The sequence below is a fragment of the Corythoichthys intestinalis genome, chromosome 13 (genome assembly GCF_030265065.1).
Source record: "Corythoichthys intestinalis isolate RoL2023-P3 chromosome 13, ASM3026506v1, whole genome shotgun sequence".
Taxonomy (NCBI): Eukaryota; Metazoa; Chordata; class Actinopteri; order Syngnathiformes; family Syngnathidae; genus Corythoichthys; species Corythoichthys intestinalis.
The window spans coordinates 16,079,335-16,090,827 of NC_080407.1; the positions used below are offsets into that span (position 1 = coordinate 16,079,335).

An 11,493-nucleotide genomic window follows, 5' to 3' on the forward strand; every position below is an offset into this window, starting at 1 on the left:
TCTGGGTGTTTTTCCACATTCTGTCTCTCATGGTTGAGGTTTAGCCATGTTGACAATTACAGGCCTCTCTAATATTTTCAGGTTGGAGAACTTGCAAAATTAGTGGTTGACTAAATACTTATTTGCCCCACTGTATCATTCAATAGAACTAATGCGGTCCAACATAAAATGTTTTAGGGTACATGGATATTTACCTTCCAAATTAGACATTCCCCTCTCATCTAAGAAATAACATGTTTACGTGCCCAGAAAATGAGCTGATAAAATGCATGAAATTCTATTAAAACCTTTTTATTAGGGCTACACGTCTTGTTTTTATGGACAACAAAATTCACAGCTTCTCAAATCATACACTGCAGCAAACTCACAAATACAACCATATAATATTTTCCCCAGTAAAATGATATTGAAGTAATTGTATTGTAAAAGACACTCTGCTCAATCAGGCGTTTCTTCCTTTATGTCTGTGCTTTTATCTGTGCTCTAATGATGCATGAAACTGCTGACTAAAGTCACCTAGCTTGACATTGCGTTGGTATACTGCACAGAGAAGAGTTAAGTAGAAGTGTGCAAAAATGATTTGCAGGTGGGAGATGGAGTGATTGACACATTGGGAGAGTGTGACGGTGATGAAGATCTCATATGGTGAATCATCAGCTTGCGCGCAGGAGGTGCACGCAAGTTAAATCTGTCTGAATTGTGGATGGCTCACTCAGAAAGACGGCTTGAGTCTAGATCAATTATTCTTTTAATCATTTGTTTTAAGAATATAAAATGTTACTGTGGCTTACTTTCAATTCAACGCCTTCACACCGACATGGATCCCACACTTACTCAGTTCTCGGCATCTGATCTTGAGTCACCAGCTTCTTGTTCCTCACACATTGGACCATTAGCTAAACAGTGTTTCCTGTTGAGGTTTGAATGAAATTGAACATGAAACACAATGTGGATTTCATCAAGACTTTTTAAGAAACAATTCATGAATAAACGCTCACCTCGGAAACTCTCACTCCACAGTCCCAGACTTGCGTTTCAGTGTTTTCTGTTTTGTTTTTTTAGAGCAGACCTGTCATGATCATTGAGAAAACAGTTAAAAATGTAAAACTCTGTCTATCAAAGTTATCTACAGTACCTCGCTATCTGTAAATAGGCTCACTCAGAGTGTGCTACCTGTACATACTACTAGCGTACCTAGTACTATATATGCTACCTCGCTACAAGTAGCTGTACAAGCTCATTATGACCTTATTTACTGAAGGCACACCACATAGGGAGAGGAACCAGCTAATTTGAGTTGTCCAATATTATTGGGTGTCCAATAATATGATATCAGATAATATTTATGTCTGATTTTCGCAATAGGTTTTGGATCAATATGTATGTTGTTTTCAATGCGAATATAATAGCCTTCTGCTTTTAGCTTAGCGCGGCAGTTTTCCTTCTTGACCATTAGAGATCTCCAAAGTAAGATGCTTGGGATTTGTTATGTGAGCAGACCATTTGCAATAATGGTGGAAAAATTAAATGAACAATAAATGATTGAAAAATAATGAATTATAAACTCATTACATATATCTACTGTGTTACCAGAAAGAAATAGTCACTAAGAAACTAGAAAAGTAGTAAAATTCAAAAACCTGTGCAAAATACATCTTGGGAATTATCTTTGACTTGGCATTTCCTATGTAATGCTTTGGTTGCCCACTAGTGGCTCTTCGCGGGTAACTACTGTAAACGTGATTTATTTGTGAATGATTCCTTTTATTTAATTATGGATATTTTGGTTTATTTCAATTCATATTATTTATATGGGACATTGATTTTCTATAGCTTGAGTTGAGGTTGTTCTCTTATTTTTCAGAGAATGTTTATTTTTGGGGGAAAACTTTGAAGTTGTTACATTTATCATTATTAAAGCATCCAGTGGGGCATCGCAGTACAATTAGCAATAGCCCGTTAAGTGCACGACCGCATACATCGGTATCAGATTTTTGGAGTTGAACTCTACACCCAATAATAATTTGTTGAGGTAATTATCGAGGGTTGATTGATTGAATATTTGCTTGATTGATTGAATATTTGCTTGTGCACATATATACCATACATAATACATATTGCCATATTTTTTTCTTATTGATATAACCAGTAAATGATTATTGCTTGCTGTACTAGGTTGTAGTATAATGTTTAAGTGTTACAAAGAGTAAAGAGGGTCGGGATGACAACTGCCTTGCTTCATGGCCATCATTGCGTAACTAGACCTTCAGCACCTGGCGTCTGGACTTTCGTCTAGACCTTCGAGGACAATTTTCCATTCAAGGACATCTTCCATGGCTGCAGCGTTGCATAACTGAAGTGTCTGGGTCATTCTGACCATTTTTTTTACCTGTGCCCTTGCTTACACACGTGTATTTAGTTAGTTCTACCTAAATGCTCATACATAGCCAACCAAAATCACATGGGTGTCTCCAGCTTGCTTTCCCCCTCCCTTCAGGGCGGCACCCTTCTGTGTTAGGACAAACCCCTAATAAAAAGAGCAAAGAGGGTTTTTTCCTTAGATCAATTTTGGTGACTATACAACGTAATCTAGCATTCTTCTGTCTAGTCCCTCTTTGCTCTCCTTGGCCAAGAAAACTGAGTGTGTTCTCTCCTTATTTTTGGGTAATTTTACAAATGTCTACCTAAGGGTCTATTTTTGAACTTGACATAATTCATGAACAAACTCTCACCCCAAAAACGTTCATGACAAGGTTTGCATTTTAGCTACCTAGCTCTATCCAGCTGTAATACCTAGATAGCTATCCATCTAAGTTGGCTCACTCAGAGTGAAGTACTTACATTTATACTACTACTGTGTTACTACAATATATGCTATTTAGCTATAAGTAGAATGACTAGCTCATTATGATACACCTAACAACCAACTGGAAATGAAAAGGGCAGTAAGGACAGATTTTGGTATGGCGATTCAAATTTTGAATTGCTGACCAGATTACTCAGCAATTCTAATCAGATTTTAAATATCTCATTTGCGATGTTTCATCCAAGTATCTAGTGAAATTGTTGACAACTAGCCAACACGCTAGTCTTAGTAGCGACGCATGCCACAAATATGGCCGCCATCCAGCGCGACAGGAGCAACAGACTCCACAAAAACGAATTGTTCGAGACTGCTGATTAAGACTGAGTTGAAGAAAACTAATGAGGACAGCTATTTCCAAAGCCAAAGCTAGTTTTTCATTTTGAGTGACTGTCAGCCTCATTTCCATCTCACCCATTTTAATTCTACACCTGAGAACTCCCAATTAAAGAGCATCTCAGCACTTCAACGTGTCCGCTCTCTATTATCGATGTTGGACTCAGTGGGGGGGTTTTGGCTTGCAGACAGGCCAACAGATGCTGATTTGTCAAACCTGAGAAAGCACAGCGAGGATCCATATTTTCCCTCCATGAGCTGACGTATGTATAGCGCCGCAGAACAGAGCGGCTGGGAATCAAGTGGCCAAATCTTGATCTCCCATCCATCTGGCGAGGGGAGGCTGAACGCAACCAGGCGGCGTTCGCACTTTGACAAAACGCTGACTAATCCGGGCCAATTACGAGATGAGCGCCTTGAAGTTCCGATAGATGAAAATCAAATCGTTCGCTTGTGAAACGGTGTGCTTAATGAACAATGCTGTCATCGTCGGCGTGCTCCATCACAGTACGAAGGTCCATTAGGTGGAGTCGCACCGTTGGCTTTAAGAGGTGTACGGCATTTCACGCGGGGGCGCAAACAAATTAATTGTTTGGATGGGAAAGTTCTATCTTGTCAGCAGTATTGAAGTTGGTGTAGTTCATAAATTCAAGGTTACGGAAAAGCTAATTCAATTGTCCATCGAAAAGCTTTTTTTTTTGCACAATTAATCAATATGATGTTTACCTTGTTTAGCACAGTCAAAAACTAACAGTAGTCAGTCATTATTGAATGTCTTACTCTCGGAATCCTTAGAATCACTGGCGCCTATTTTGGGGGGCTGAAATAGAGAATGCCCACATCCATAAAAATCCAGTCCGCGTTTTCCCTGTGACCTGCTCGTACCAGCACTGTGTGCGTGTGTACCTCTGACGCCCACAGTCTCGAATAGAGCGTGAATAGATGGATAAAGGATGGACAAAAGACGATTTTCAAGAAATTTCGTATTTATTACTGCTGGGAGTAACAGTTAGCTCCAACCCACAGCTAACAAAAGTCTCATGTAATTAATAAACCAAATGCTCCGTGTTTGGCATATAAAAACTTGGCTTCCACACTACAGTCAAAAGTTAGATCCCAGCGCTAAAATAACGCTGCTACTTAGCTACTGCTAGCTAGTTAGTCTGAAATGCATTGTGAAGGTCCAGGTTGCTAATAGAGTTAAGTATTTTTACAACTATCTTTGGGGTGACTCCCTTCAAAACTGGAGCATCAGCTGTGTTTCTCACTTTACTCATACTGTAGATGAGTACAGGAGCTGAGCTGATTCACGAACAGTACAGGCCAAAAGTTTGGACACACCTCATTCAACTCAACACAAATGAAGGTCCCAACCCCAAATGGTGAAAGTGTGCAAACAAGTAATCAGAAGTTCATCTCCAAAGACCTAAATCAGGGTTCACTAAATCCGGACCTCGGTGCCACTTTTCCTGTCGTGTTTTCCACGTCTCTCTCCCCTAACACATCTGAATCAAATGATTATGTCATCAGCAACCTCTCTAGAAGCCTGATAATGATCCTGATTGAGTCGATCTACGTTCCTGCCCTCACCTACGGTCATGAGCAGTGGGTCGTGACCGAAAGAACAAGATCCTGGATACAAGTGGCCAAAACAAGTGTCCGGGCTCTCTCTTGGAGATATGGTAAAACCTCGGTCATCCAGGAGGGCACCGAGGTCCGGATTTAGTGAACCCTGACCTAAATGTTCCTGTGTCATCAATAAGTGCGCAGTGTCATCAATAAGTGCAAAGCCCATGGCACTGTGGCTAACCTCCATAGATGTGGACGGAAAAGAAAAATAGACGAGAGATTTCAACGAAAGATTGTGCGGCTAGTGGATAGATAAAACCTCGACTAACATCCAAACAAGTTCAAGCTGTCCTACAGTCCGAGGGTACAACAGTGTCAACCCGGACTATCCGTCGGCGTCTGAATGAAAAGGGACTCTATGGTAGGATACCCAGGAAGACCCCACTCCTGACCCAGAGACATAAAAAAGCCAGGCTCGAGTTTGCCAAAACTTACCATAGAAAGCCAAAGGTTTTTTGGGAAGAATGTTCTCTGGTCAGATGAGACAAAAGAAGAGATTTTTGGGAAAAGGCATCAACACAGAGTTTACAGGGAAAAATAAACGAGTCCTTCAAAGAAAAGAACACGGTCCCCACAGTCAAACATGGCAGAGGTTCCCTGATGTTTTGGGGTTGCTTTGCTGCCTCTGGCACTGGACTGCTTGACCATGTGCATGGAATTATGAAATCGGAAGACTACCAACTAATTTTGCAGCATAATGTAGGGCCCAGTGTTAGAAAGCGGGGTCTGCCTCAGAGGTCATGGGTCTTTCAGCAGGAGAATGAACCAAAACACACTTCAAAATCACTAGAAAGTGGTTTGAGAGAAAGCACTGGAGACTTCTAAAGTGGCCAGCAATGAGTCCAGACCTGAATCCCATAGAACGCCTGTGGAGAGATCTGAAAGTTTGGAGAAGGCCCCCTTCAAATCTCAGAGACCTGGAGCAGTTGGCCAAAGAAGAATAGTCTAAAATTCCAGCAGAGCATTGTAAGAAACTCATTGATGGCTACTGGAAGTGGTTGTTTGCAGTTATTTCGTCTGAAGTTTGTGCTACCAAGTATTAGGCTGACGGTGCCAAAACTTTGTCCAGCCCATTTTACTAGTTTTGTATAAAATGATAATGACTATTTTTTCCTCAATCTTTTGTGTTTTTTCATTGCAAGCCAAATAAATGAAGATATTAATGACAAAGCATTTGTAATTGCAATCATATTCTGCGAGAAATTGAGCATTATCTGACAGAACTGCAGGGGTGCAAATACTTTTGGCCAACAGTGTATATACAGTGCCCTCCATAATTATCTCACACAAAAATACACACAGTCCCAGGCTTCAACTAGGACCGTGTGCTTTGGTCAGATGAGACCAAGATTGAGCTTTTTGGCAATAAACACTCTTAGTGGGTCTGGCGTGCCATGAAAGATGCGCATGCTGAAAAGCACCTCATACCCACTGTGAAGTATGGGGGTGGGTCAGTGATGCTGTGGGGCTGTTTCGCTTCCAAAGGCCCTGGGAACCTTGTTAGGGTGCATGGCATCATGAATGCTTTGAAATACCAAGACATTTTAAATCAAAATCTGTTGCCCTCTGCCCAAAAGCTGAAGATGGGTCATCACTGGGTCTTTCAGCAAGACAATGACCCTAAACATATGGCCAAATCTACACAGAAATGGTTCACCAGACACAAAATCAAGCTCCTCCCACGGCCATCTCAGTCCGCAGACCTTGTTTTGTTGGCAAAAGGGGGTTGTACAAAGTATTAACACCAGGGGTGCTAATAATGGCGTACCGCAAGCAACACGTCACTTCCGCTCACTAATATTCATGACATTAGCTACTGTTGCCAAGTAGGGAAAAGCAACCGTTTGTCCCTAGTAGGAAATGAATGGAAATCGTGTACGAAGGAGATGTTTACAGAGCTAAACCTACCAATTCTCTCCAAAAATGATGTACCTGGTGCCAAATTGACTGGCAAAGATGTGGAAGAACATAAAAATGTTCAGTTAAAGAGATGGCTTGAGTGTCGAAGGCTGAAAAAGATAAAAAAAAAACGAACCAAGCTAGGCATAGCCTTAGCTTTTTTTATCGACGCGACTGACAATTACATTCTCCCTATTTCAACAAGCTATCCTTTACCATCAGCCCTGTCTTTCTTGTATATCCTCCGGTTGTCCTATGTCTCTTACCGTTATTGGGGGTAATTTAGTTAACTTTGTGTAGCGATCGCAAATGCTACTCAGTGACAGCCAACGAACACTTTTAATTTTTTCATTGATGACACATCTTAATTCTATAATTTATTTACACTTCCTCCTTACTAAAGTTTTTTTTTATATATATAACAGAAACGGTAACAGTGGCAGTCAGATACCATTGTAATTCTTTTCAGGTAATTCATTGTCAGACAGAAGCAGTACGGCAAAACGTTACGCTAAAAAAATAAGTTAAAAATATAAAAAATACTTACCTCTTTGTCCTCTGAAAGACCATGCCAACCCAACATAATGTTTACTTGATATGAAATGTGAATGGATTCACCGAGCTGGTGTTGATTCGATCTTCACATTTTTTCCTCCCGAGTTTTTGGTTTCTGGAAATGTATGAAGAAAACATCCTTCATGTGTCGTAATGTCTAGAGTCGTTTCTACAAGTTCCAAAAAAGCAATGCGTGATCGGCATGTTCGTTTTTGAAAGATTACCGGAGAAAAGTAGGACAAATTACGTTGTGTCTATGCAAGGGTGGGTCTATAATGTCCCACTTCGGCTTTACTTCCGCTTTACGATGCGATGTCACGTAAAAAAAGCCTGCGTGCGGTAGGCCATTGTGACACATTATTTGATGTCAAATAATTTTTTCTATATGTAGGATTTTTTTCCCCACTGAATGAATGCATTTGTATTGAAGGTTGGATTTTTCTATTTTTTTCCATTAAGGTCCCATATTATTTGAATTAAAAAAAAATATTAGAAGCTAAAAATCACATCTTTTTCAGGGGTGCCAATATTTATGGAGGGCACTGTATATGAAACGCTACGTTCACTTACATCCTAGTCATCTCCTGGGGACTAAGCCCCCCCTAATTCTTAAAAGCTAGTGACGCCTCTGCTTTGAATAAAACTTACTTAAATAAGTGAGCTTGTCATCTTGCGCAGCAGTAACAACTAGCTAAACAGCACGCTAAAAAGCTAACATTAGTACATGCTTCTGAACCTGTTTCTTTATGTTTTTGCTCCTAGCATTTCTTTTATTCTCTTTCCGAGAGAGAGACAAATAAAAGTCAAGAGTCTTACCCTGTGATTTTCCCCCCCACTGATACCAAAAGGATTTTCTCTTTTGATTCTGACTTCATCATCTTCTCCTTGTAACATCCACTCAGACAGCAGTCTGAGAGGATGTTGGATAGGCCTCTCCAGGCTGGCTGATGTCTGCCGTATTGTCAACGGCACGTGAATAAGGCCACCCGAGGCGGCCGATCACCTGCCAGATGATGTGAGATTTTCGCAGTCGGCCGGCGAAGCTTCGCTTTTTCCATCAGCTGCCTACAAATGACTCTTTCATGTATAATTTGTTCTATCTCGCTTCCCCTGAACCAAACTCTGCGTGGCCATGACAAGCGCTTAATGGCTTTACGTCTTGCACATTTACACAGTGTGATGGATCAAGTCACCCAAACCGGAATGTTTTTGGTTATTTTTGGCGAGCGTATTTAAAAATGGAAAAATATCGTTTAAGTCAGAGCGTTAGCCCGTGTTTGTGTCTCTACCAATTGTTTGTGTAGTAAAGCACACGCAAGGAGTGGTGATGCTATGTCTGACATCAGAATGAAGGTACCTTCTGCATAATTCAAATGGATTTGTCTCTTATTTCCCACCACATCCCCCATCTTTCTTTCCCTCTCACTCGCGCTTTCACTTGTGTATCCTCATGCAACCTTTCCAAAATCTCTCAAATCTCTCTCCCACTGAGATCTTTCAGCACTTTAACCTTCAGAGGAAAAAGTAACATATCGTTTTTAAAAGCTGGTGCCACGATGAATCGCTTCCACGCACAACACACACTCACTAGAAAATGATTTCATCACCACATGGGTTAATTATTCAGAGATGTCACATTAAGGGTCTAATTGGATAAATGTGATGACTCCTTCATTGTGTTAGAGATCTTGTTACTCATCCAGATCTGAATGGAGATGATGAATTAGGAGAAATGAGAGCCTTAATGACATTTTTTTTTCCTTGAGAAAGTGTACCTGATTTTTTTTTTTTTTCTTTTTTTTTTTATTATGCTGGGTATGCCACGGAGACAGCTGCTTTTAGAGTTGGCGGTGAATGGACGATCATCTACTTCCTGCAAGGTCGTAGGTTTTCATAGGGAAGTGAAGGAGATAGTACCTTTTTTCGTAGGCACCGTTTAACTGTTTGCATTATTCCAACACACTTAATACAATCAATCAGGGAATAGTATCGTTTCTTGTATTTACTGTTTGACTGTTTATATTACTCTAACACACTTAATATAAAATAAATATAACTTATACCATAGTTTAAGGAAAACAAGCAGAATATAGAGCATAAAGAGACATGACGGCTTCTTATCACGGAAGCCCAACGTGTGCGTCATGCAACTGACTGAGCAAGATTGACGCTGACAAGCCCACGTCTATACCACTAACTCTCACAATCAGTTCTCCCGGACAGTCCAGAACAAAAGGCGGGAAGCTGTGTCCCAACACAAGGAACACCGGAGAATGCCCGATATCCATCTGCTAATACAACTGACAAGACTCCAAGAGCCCCTTTGACGCTAAGGTGGCAAAATCCACAACACTCGTTGCCCGGACAACAGTAACTCACGAATCCTCCTGTCCAATCCACAAACAGACAATATTCCTAAACACATCCTTCTTCCTACCCGCAGCCCACCCCGCGAGAGCCTTCAAAAGACTGAATGTAGGCATGTGCCTGTTACCGTCTTCAAGGTATACGTGGTATGAAAACGTCACAGTTTCAAAACCACTAAAATTTTCCGTCATACTGTAGGTACGGTATTAGCTATTTTTGAGGTCCCAAAAATGTAGCGAGAAATCTGTGGCTTGGAACAGCGGAGATCTGCCATCCCCCTTCCAGTTGTTGCTCTGTCCTGTGTCTGTCAGTGACACTACACCTAAGCTTTTTCCTCACTCAAAGATAGACAAAGTTGCTGGTATGGGAGTACTTCACCTACTGAAAAGAAACAGACGGCCGCGGCTTAGAGGGGGAAGGACAGCTGTCGTGCAGGCGACAACTCCAACACGATTTCACATTTACGTGATCATCATCTGTCACTTTACACAAAATTTAAGGTAAATAAACGCTGTCATGAACGTTTTCCACCAGCTACCAGAGTTCACCCAAGCTGGTTTAGTGTGTCTCGCGATGGTAAAACAAACACTACAACGTAAGCTTGTTAACAAGGCAGATAACTTGGCTACTTACCATGCCAAGACGGCTAACTAGTTTCCTCTCTACCATTAGCCAACTTTTGTAAATTCCTCCGCCTTTGTAAACATCTGCCAATTTGCAAATATGTTGTGAAAAATAAAACCAAAATGGTCTTCAGTGAAAAACAGTCCTTTTTTTGTCGCAAAATCACACATTTTATAGCTAAAATTGCAATACCGCGATACCGTGAAACCACGGTATTTTTGCTTAAGGTTATCATACCGCCAAAATCTCATACCGGCACATGCATTACTGAATGTTTAACTAATCAATGTCATTTTTCTTGGGAACCTTTTGTTGACGTGTGATAGGGTGATCTTGCCTCCCTGGCTGAGTCTGTTTCTGTTTCACCTGTTTGATCGCTGTCGACCTGAATAAATTGTCAACTTGTTGTTGCTGAGCCTTCTTTAGACCTTTCAAAATGGAGTCAGTGCAAAGGGTTAAGATAAAGATGAACGCGCGGAGTTTGGCCTTTTGGCCGGGATGTTAGGGTCCCGCCGGCCCGGGTCGTTGGAGCTGCGCCAGCGCGGGTCCAGCGGTTCGGTTGGCGCGATTCCGGCTGTCTAGCTAAAACGTCCGATTCCTTGAGATGGTAGGGACATAACACTAACAACTTTTCAGGTTGCTCAAATTGTCCCCACTAACTTTTAAGCAACCTTATTTGCACTATAGAATGACTTCAGTTGTATTGGTAATTTAGATTGTCTTCCCAAATGTTGTAAGGACAGAAATGACCCTACCATTATTAGGTGAATTACACTACTTTCACTATGTTCAGACTTAGATTGACCCCTTATCACTTGCTGAATGTGCCAGTTCATTTTTTTCCCCTGTCAAAAACAGGTTTAGTTGGCTGATGACTTGATTGCTTGATTTATTTTTGCATTAATTATTTAGCCTATCAGTTCTTATTGGTGAGAAATTTAACCCTGAACCCTGTTCACCCAATCATTTTGGTTTTATTAATGTCCCGTCCCCTGCAAAAAGTGTACATGCAGGTTATGCTGTTATGTCTTCCCTTCCAATATTGAGACCAAATCTACGCCCTTGACGTCATGGTACAGACGATATAATTTTAGTGCCGTATCGATATTTATACCGATGTATCTGTGCAACACTAATCCCAACCCGATGGTTATTATTGTCCCCATAGAAATGAATGGGGAATATGGGCCATTGGAAATGAATGGGAAATGCTTTGTCAC

General features: G+C 41.0%; 1 long non-coding RNA gene across 1 annotated transcript; it reads right to left on the reverse strand.

The window, feature by feature from the left end:
- Nucleotides 1-369: 369 nt before the first annotated feature.
- On the reverse strand, nt 370-7,393 carry LOC130928868 (uncharacterized). The gene is made up of 3 exons (XR_009066747.1): nt 7,275-7,393; nt 999-1,069; nt 370-910 (listed from the first exon to the last, which is right to left on the reverse strand). It is a non-coding gene; the product is annotated as an uncharacterized LOC130928868 (long non-coding RNA).
- Between the last annotated feature and the right edge of the window lie 4,100 nt (nt 7,394-11,493).